Here is a 10,450-nt window from a genome sequence, read left to right on the forward strand (position 1 = left end):
TGGAATGAGGATTCATATTTGTATTAGTATTTTTATTTGAAAGAAAGAGTTGCAAACCGTAAGAGGGAAAGCCGTAGGACGAGATGGTTTCGTCTTTAGGGTGTGGTATATGGTCCCCCCTGCAAAAATTCACGGGTTAAAAAGTCAGGAAGAGAATTGGAAGAGCCGTGCAGATGTTCAATGGAAAAATCAAAAGCAGATAATATGGCTTGCCAACGGGCAAATATTTGCTTAGATACAAGATTTTGGACATCTTTTTGCAGAATATCTTTAGCGGCTTTGCAATCAGTTCGTATTAAGAAATGTTGATTGAGAATGTCAGTTTGAAATTTGCAAACACAATGAATAATAGCAAGGAGTTCTTTTTTAACAGTAGAATAATTCTTTTGAGTAGGATTCCAAGCTTTGGAAGTAAAACGTATTAATTGTTCTTTAGAAGTATTAATGGATTGTTTTAATATTCCTCCTAGGCCTAGATCAGAAGCATCACATTCAATGATTTTAAATGCTTCCGGATCAACTAAATTTAAACATGGAAGTTCTTTAGCTTTAAGTTTAATCTTTTGTACAGTTAGAGTATGAATATTAGTCCATGGGGGAGGATACTTCTTTAAGCGATCATATAAAGGTTTAGCGTCTAAAGCTAGATTTTGGTAAAAATCACTTATATAATTAAGACATCCTAAAAAGCATTGTAATTCAGTTTTATCTAAGATTTTATCAGGAAATTTATCAGCAAAAAGTATTGAGCGATCAATTGGAATGATAGTTCCTTGATAGATATTATGTCCTAGGAATCTTATTTTTGTTTGGAATAAATTTAACTTTGTAGAAGAAACCACTAAACCAGATGTTTTTATTATATGAATAAAAGTATGCAAGTGTTTGAAATGTTGTTCTACTGATTCAGAAAAGACTAAAATATCATCAATATAAACAATCATAAATTTATAAAAGGGATTGAATATATCATTCATTATTTTTTGGAATTCAGATGGAGCATTTTTAAGGCCAAAAGGCATAACGTTCCACTCATATTGTCCAAAAGGAACATTGAAGGCTGTTTTGTATTTATCTTTTTCTTCTATTTGTATTTGCCAAAATCCAGATTTTAAATCGAATTTGGAGAAGATTATAGCATGCAATAATCTATCCTTTTTATTTGGAATAGGATACCTGATCCATTTTAAAACTTTATTAAGGGGTTTATAATTGATGACTAATCGAGGGACACCTCTTTCTTGTTCAGCATTTTTATTGACATAAAAGGCAGAACAACTCCAGGGAGAAGAACTGGGACGTATTAATTTCTTTTGGAGTAGGTTGTTTATTTCTTTTTGACATGTTTGTAATAATTCGGTATTCATTTGAATTGGTCTAGCTTTTGTTGGTATCTTTGTTTCATTAAAACTAGGCTCATATGGTAATCCTACGATATGTTGTTTTCTATGCCAAAAAGCATTAGGTAATTCATTACATATTTCTTTTTCAATAAAATTTTTGAGGTGTTGTATTTTTTGTATTACTTCAGGAAATTGGAGTTTTTCGCTGGTGAGTTTATGTTTGATTTCCAATTGTAAAGATCCTAAGAAGTTTTCTTTATTTTTTATATTTTGTTTAACAGTATTTATTTCTTTAATTTTTGGTTTATCAAGAAATTCAAATCTAATGGGTGTACCATGTGTATTTGTTTCAAGACCTGTTTGGGAAACTGTAACTGGGTATAATAAAGTAAGAAAAGGGACTCCTAAGATTACAGCTTGGCTGAGCCCTTTGACCATGATGAATGGAGTAGGGAAGCAATGTCCTTCCGTACATATTTTTGCATTTGAAAGTTTGTATTTGATAAATAGTCTACTACCATCAGCTGTATTAAGGATTTGAGTAGTTTTATCAAAATATTTGGTAGGGACTAGTCCCTCATTAAGACAATTTAAATCAGCGCCTGAATCTATTAATGCTAAGGATTGAAATTCAAATTCATCATTTATTACGATAGTTATTAAGACAAACCATTTTTGGGTTATTACCCTATTTATTATATTAACCGAATGCCTATTGGATGATGATTCGCCATAAGTCATTTGTTCTAAATAATCATTGGGATGATATGATTTGAGTAAATGATTGAATTCTACTATGTCTTCTTCAGTATGTACTTCGGAAGTATTATTATGAAGTTCAAGAATTTGAATTCTTGTTTTTAATTGGGATAATTCTATTTTTACAGTATTGACTTCAGCTTTGAGGTCAGCAATAGCGGGTTCCTTTTGGGTGGCTTCATGCTGACTGATTCTTTTCATAATATCAGAAAAATTGTAACTATCGGGAGGTTTAACCAATGGTATATGTTTTGTTTTTGTTTTGGTTAAATTGATAAACTGAGTAATTATTTCTCTTTTTTCATTGGGGTCGGATATTTTCTCTATTAAGTCTAGAATAAGATTATCTTCTTTTGTTAATGTATGAATATCAGATGAAATAGGGCATCTGCATATTTCATTATAATTTTCTATATCCGAGTTATTATCTGACCAATAAAAATCATCATTATGTATTGTTCCTATAAAAGAAGTATCACTACTAGAAGAAGTAGTATCCGAACTTGAACTATCTGATGAATCGTATAATTGAATAATATCGTAGATTTTATTTCTAATGGATTCATCTAAAGTAATAGAGTCTAATTTTTGTTTAACTTTGCATTGGCTTTTATAATGACCTACTTTCCCATATTTATAACAAACAGGTAATTTTTTCTTATTTTGAAATGATCTAGAAGCAAAGCGTTTTGTAAATTTCTTATATTTTTTCTGCTTAGTTGGAAAAGATTTATATGTTTTATCGGGTTTATCTCGATGTTTTTTCTTTTTATATACTTTATGGATTTTATGTGGTTTGGTTTTATCGATATGACTTTGATCCATATGATAGCCAAATTGTTGGCAAAAATCTCCTAATTCTTTTTTGCCACTTAGATTCTGTTTATCAAGTTGCCTTTTGAGTTTCAAATCTGTGCATAGGGCTAAGCCTTCAGCACAAATTTCTAAAGATAATTCTCCTAAAGTATATTGGAAATAGTTTATAATACCGCTATTTTTATTTTTGAGACGTTCTTTTACTTTTTCAGCAAAGAGGTAAGGTAGTCCTGCTACAAATTTCTCTTTCCAGTGATCAAGATGACTATCTTCGCGTATGAGTAGTCGGGAGAAAAAGACGTCTTTATACCATTTATAATGTGACAATGTTGGACATCGTAAATTAGATAAAAGATCAGCAGTTCTTGCTGCAAGTATTGATGTATTTCCTATGAAATGAAGAGCAATCGTATATATCAAAGAGTTGACAGCATCACTCTCGGAATATACCATATCTTGGTTATGTTCATTTTTTGCTGTCCATTGCCTAGTATTTGTTAATATTTGTTGTTTTGTTTGTTCATTTAAGTATGAATCCCACCATCCTCTTAGCCATCTAGTGAATCCTGAAACTGCGGCTTTAGCTATTTCTTGGTCGTGGCTTCCAGCCATTTTACAAGCAGATGCATACATAGTCATATGCTTCATTGTATCTAGGATTCTATGATCAGAGATACCGTCTATATTCCAATCTATAATGGTCCGTCCTGAATATGTAGAAGTATGACTTGTCAAGTCTTCTTCTAATTGTATATCAACGGGAGTTGGTCTTTTATAATATGGACGAGCATTTATTGGTTGCCAATTCTTATTATAATTGATTCGATTAATACTTTCTGGAGTTAGTTGTATTTCTGAAAATGCCTTTTGCATATTTTGTATTGTATTGGCAATTGATGGCCTTATAGATGGTTCTATGGTTTCATTGGTTTGGAAAAGCGTTTCTTCTTGTAGAGTCATATTATCATGTTCAGGGATTTTTGCTTTTCCCTTATCATTATCTGGGAGAATAGGAGTGGATATTACTATTGTTGGTTTGGGTTCTTTTATTTCTAATTTAGATAATTTAGAAATTAGTTGTCCCATAAGGGTTGTATTATCTTCTCCTATAAGAAATTTTTCTTTATTCAAATCAGGAGGTGGTTTGAAAAATAATTGTTTTTTCTCTTTGTGACTGGGCGGTTGTAATAAATTTTCTATTCTATTAGATTGTTTTCCAAGGGTATGAAGACAAAGATTTGTATAATTATTTTGTTCAATTATATGTGGAAGTAATTCTATACGAGGTATATTAGCATTATTCAGCTTATATGGTGTGGCTACTCTTTCATAAACAACTATTTGAGTAGATGGTAATCCTTCAGTTTGTTCTGAAGTTTTTGGTACTGTAGTTGCCATACCTTGTATTTTCAGACTTTGTTCTGGAGGGTGTATGGATTTAATAGTTTTTCCCTCTGTTGTATTGAATGTAGTATATTGGGTTTCTACTGTATTTAGTTCAAACTCAGGAATTGGGATATTATGTTGTTTAAGAGTATCTCTTAACCAATCAAAAAAGCATTTTCCTTTATTACCTTTTTGTCTCCATTTATTGAATTGAGAATGAAATAATTCCACTAATCTAGGTTTAAATTCCTTAACATACCATTTTCTAATATTATCATTTTCTGGGGATAGAAAATCATTTATAATATCATCCCTTGTGAATGTTTCTTCAAGCTGTAGTACTTGGATAAATTCGGGTTCAGCTTGTTCATATTGTGGTATAATAATATTGTCAGGTGTACGTAGGAATCCGTCTATCTGTGGCTTTGAAGCTGGTGAAGTAGTTAGTATAGGAGGGTTCCGAGTATAAGTTGTAATAGATTTTCGTGGGGGTTCTATATCTCTGAAAGAATGGTTGCTTATGGTTTCTGATATGGGTGCTTTATCTAGAATTCTATTATTAGTAGTAAATTGGATTTCAATATTTCCATCCGTATATTCTGTAATCCTGTCTGGGATGTTTTGAATAGGATTTTGTGATGATGGTTGGTTGTCATTGTGAATAGCCCAGGTATGGGGTAGGACTATATCTGACCATGATATTGTCTTTGGTATGATTGTATTTGATTTTTCTATATTAGTTTGGAAAAATATTGTTTGTCCCCTATTGTCTATTTGGAGTATATTTGGACATAATGTGTTCATTACCTTATAATATATTCTATAAACAATGGCTATGTTTTGAGAACCTGACATCATGTCAAAACCTTGCGTTTTGAGATTTAAAGACAAAACATTTAATATATTTGGGTCTGTTAATGATACAGAATAATTTGGAAAGCAATTGAAATATATTGGTCCACTACATAAACTAGTTTCAACCATTCCAAATAACGAATCTGAAAATTTGTTATGTCTAGTATCTCGTAAACAAACTAGAATAGAGTTATTTAATCCTAATCTAGTCAGGGGTTTAACTGCTACTTGTATTAAACCGATATGTAGATATTTATAGTTCTTATTTTGATGGACTTGTAATATTTTTTTAGATAATAATTGAAAATCTTCTTGATTACTAGTAACAGAGAGAGTCTCTTCTACTGTTTTTATGGCGTATCCGACTTTGAGGTCGAATGTACCTTTTTTGTAAATATCAGATATGGGAACCTTGGGTATGTTCCAATTCTGGATTTGATTTTCAATATCATTAATAACAAGTTCTTCTTTATTTTTGATTCTTAGAGTTCTATTAGTTTTACTAGTTGTGGTATCTGTTAGATTCTTAATAAATTTTTCCATTATTAGGTTGCGGATAATGACAACTCAGGACGACCAAAAGTCCAACGTTTTCCCTAGCGGCTCTTCCTCGGCCTTGGCGGTACTTTGCATAAGACTTTTTATACTCCTATATATATATATATATATATATATATATATATATAAATTCTTCCCAACGCCTATAGGTGAAAATGAACAGTGATTTTGCCTACCCTCATCACTGTCCAAAGTTCATCGCACGGTCACGATTGTCCAGTAGTGTTTTATTTTTATTTGTTTTTCTATAAATCAGATTAATCTGAAATTTCGAGCGTGCGTACATCTTAGTTAGGCGCACCTAATAAAATATAAAAAATAATTCACAAAACATAATTTGATAAAAATACCCTTGAAAAGTTTTGAGGGTATTTTGGTCAATTTATTTCATGTAAAATATTTTTTTGATATTTTTCATAGATTCACCTATTTTTTATGAACAAACTCTCTAAATTTCATATCATTCCAATTTGTAAAAAAAGTGAAAAATAAAACGTGACCACTCGTTGAACTTTGAACGGTGATGAAGGTAGGCATAATCACTGTTCATTTGGATCAATTATTTTTTTATGAATTATTTTTTTTATACTGTTTTTAGGTGCGCCTAACTAAGATGTACACACACTCTAATTTTCAGATCATTCCAGTTTGTAGAAAAAAAATGAAAAATAAAATACTACCAAACAATCGTGCCAGTGCGATGAACTTTTGGACGTTGATGAGGGCAGACGAAATCACTGTTCATTTTTGCCTATAGGTGTTGGGAAGACTTTTTCTATATATATATATATATATATATATATATATAATGCTGAGATTAGCCCACTAGCTCATATAAACATATGAGTCCATATGAACCCAATAGCCCAGATAGAATCTGGACCGATCTGAGGGTCACGGCCTCATTTTATATTTAAATTTTAAATTTTTTTTTAGAAATCTAAATAAAATAAAATTTTAGGTGTGTGTTCTTCAAAAATAGGATAATTTAATAAAAATATCAAAGAAAATAATTTACAAGAAATAAATTGATGAAAATCCCTTGAAATGTTTCGTGGGTATTTTGGTCAATTTATTTATTGTGAATTATTTTTTAAATATTTGTATTAGGTGCGCCTTGATAAGAAAAATGGTCGCCCAAAATTTTAAGTTATTTGGATTTTTATAAAAAGATATGAAAATTCAAACACGAAATGAAGTCATGACCATCAAATCGGCCCATATTCAATCTAGGCCATCTGGCTCATATATTCATATGAGCTAGTACGCTAATCTCAACAATTTTCTAATGAGGTCATGACCATCAAATCGGCCCAGATTCAATCTAGGCCATCTGGCTCATATATTCATATGAGCTAGTACGCTAATCTCAGCATTTTCCTAATGAGGTCATGACCATCAAATCGGCTCAGATTCAATCTGGGCCATCTGGCTCATATATTCATATGAGCTAGTGCACTAATCTCAGCATTTTCTTATATATATATATATATATATATATATATATATATATATATATATATATATATATATATATATATATATATATATATATATAAGATACTACAAAACGCCTATAGGACAAAATGAACAGTGATTTCACCTACCCTCATTACCGTCGCAAGTTCATCGCAGCATCACGACTGTCTAGTAGTGTTTCATTTTTCATTTTTTCTTCTACAAATCGGAATAACATGAAATTTGGAGTGTGTTCATAAAAAATAGGCGGATCTACGAAAAATATAAAAAAAATATTTTACATGAAAACAATTGATTAAAATACCCCCGAAATGTTTTGGGGGTATTTTGGTCAAATAGTTTTTACGAATTATTTTTTTATATTTTTATTAGGTGCACCTCAAGAAGATGTACACGCACTCCAATTTTCAGATCATTCCCGTTTGTAAAAAAAAAATGAAAAATGAAATACTATCAGACAATCGTGACCGTGCGATGAACTTTGGAAGGTGATAAAGGTAAACAAAATCACTGTTCATTTTTACTTATCGGTGTTGAGAAGACTTTTCCTATATATATATATATATATATATATATATGGAAAACATTTATGTAACGTTGCAACCTTAAAATGTAGAATTACAGATGCACCTCAAAAATCTATCGTAAATGTTGTTTTAATGTTAAAAAACCCTCCATTTGATCATCTCGATATGGAGATGTATGAAAATATAAAAAAAAGGTTCTTGAGCCTCAGAAATAGTGCATCTTGCAACACATTATCTAAACTGTCTATTTTCAAGATTTTCATATGCTTATTCTCCTTGATTTTAACTATTTTTGAAGTTTAAAATTTTCTAATTAGATATGAAAATAAATTTTAAGATAATTTTAAAAATGTTTTACAACAAAATTACATGTTATGATTGGAGATGCGCCTTAATTGGATTGTTTAAGGTTGCAACCTTGTAAAAACCGCATCCTATATATATATATATATATATATATCTTAATGCAAATTGATAGCAAAGTTGTAGAGGTTACAGCGAAAACCTTGAGGGCCAACTAATATTTTAGATTAAATTTCACCTGAGAGTGAATTGTGGAAACGCACCTAGCATTAGATTCTTGACTTTTAGGGTACGTTTGGTTGACCCGTGAGGCTTTTATAGGTTAGGCATTATAGAGGTTGAGGCTTTTATAGGTTAAGTAGAGATACTTATGGCAGGACTCAAGCATATACCACACAATATGTAGGGTAGGTTTGATAACTTTGTTTACAGTTTCGCTGGGATCCTCCCAGATACTAACTTTCCTGAAATTTGGAAAGAAAATGAAAATTGATAGCCAAAAAGTGGAAGCCGTGTTTAATAAACTGTGATGCTGCTATTTTCACACATGTTTAGTAGTGGGAAAGCCAAATTTCACCTGTTTAGCAGTGGGAAAGCCGAAAACATCATGTTTCAACCATTCATTATGTATTTCATTGAATTGATGTGCAAAATGTGTATTTTCAATAAGATTTTCTTTCTATTTTACCAACTTACTAGCATTTTAGGTTCCATAATTGATCTTAATGTTGCAATTGAACACCGGGTAAAATGATCCGGACCTCTTTATTAGCTACCATACACCCTCTCAAATATATGTTATTTCTAGCGTAACTGGAAGAGATAAATTGGGGTTCTACAACTGATCTCACTATTGCAATTGAAAGTGGGATAGTCATAATTAAATTTAAAAACAAAAAACAAAAAAAGTGGGGTAGTCATAATTTGACACCCCTTTGTGTTTAAGAATTCTAAAAAGCAATTTCACAATTAATACAATATTCAATTATACCCACTACTCGTGTCCTATGCAAAGCAACAAATAAAAATAGAGTGATAAAACAAGCAGGCAAATAGACCCAATAGTTTCAAGAAAGCACGATAACAGATATCCATAAAGAATACCAATGATCTTCCACTTTCTGATAGTATCTCAAGATGAGGGGTGAGATTACAAGAAAATTGAACTCCACTACTAAAAAGGATATGCAAAATAGAAAGTTGGGGAAATATTCAATCCAATGGTGACAAATCAGAAAAGAAAGAGATAAAATGGAGCAAATAATTTGACAAAGGGCACAGAAACACCAGGAACATAGAAAAACTTAACCAAGAAATGAGAAAGAAAGTAAATTACTATCGAGAGGAGCGTGCTAAAATGCGATAACAAAATATAAATACCTAAAGACAAATGAGTATAGATACGACCAACAAACATAAGAGAAAACAGCAAACAAAATATGGTAATAAAAGATTTTATATACTAAACCAAAAGAGTCAAACCTAAATAAAATAGAAAACTACCTGTCTTCACTAACAAGATTGAGAAAATTATGTTGGTTTTCTACAAACCAGCAGCAGATTCAATCTAGATTCCCATATAATTTGAAGTTAAAATGAATTAGAATTAATCCAATCACTTCAATAAACATAGATACTTATATTAGGAATAATTTGCAGCAGAAATAATAAAAAAAACGTGATTGTTTTATCACATTTTAGACTGATTTTGCTACTGCAAAATGCAGCAGTGCAAAACAAAGAATTTGATCAAAATGAATGTTGATTTGGTTATTTGATCAAATAATTAATTCACTGAAAATCCATATAAAATATTTTTAGTTCTTAAAAACTCATAAATAAATCCCAAATAGCCAACAAGAAAGATAAAATAAACTCGTATAACTAACAAGAGAATAAATAAATAAACCACATAACCCCATAATGAAAAAAAAATGAAAACATGAAAACCCCATAATGAACCAGGGAACCATTCACGATACACAAAAAAATCTCGCAACAATAAATAAATAAATTGTCGATCTTGCTACACTTACGGGCGTTTCCTTTCAACATATCTTTAGCGATGGAAATGAGTAGGCCAACTATCTGGCTAAGAACGGGTCTCTGTTGGATGCTTGACTTATTTGTGATGATGTAAATGCAATCTAGTAACATCTAGAGTTTGATCAATAAAATATCGAATATTGTCAAAAAAAATAAAAAATAAAAAATAAAAAATCATATAACCAGCAAGAAAATAGTAAAAATCGTGTAACGAGCAATCTAGAGAAATGGGGAAAAAGTGAGTTCCGACTTTCCACAATTTCATTATTTCCAATCTAGAGAAAGCTACAGTATGATGAGAGAAAGTATGGGACTTTCTACTGTATTCTCAGTTATCAAACGCACCCATATAGGACTTTCTCCTGCTTTCTCTGTTAT

The sequence above is a fragment of the Amborella trichopoda genome, chromosome 11, assembly GCF_054954075.1.
Source record: "Amborella trichopoda isolate Santa Cruz 75 chromosome 11, AtrichopodaSantaCruz75HAP2 v2.0, whole genome shotgun sequence".
Lineage (NCBI taxonomy): Eukaryota > Viridiplantae > Streptophyta > Magnoliopsida > Amborellales > Amborellaceae > Amborella > Amborella trichopoda.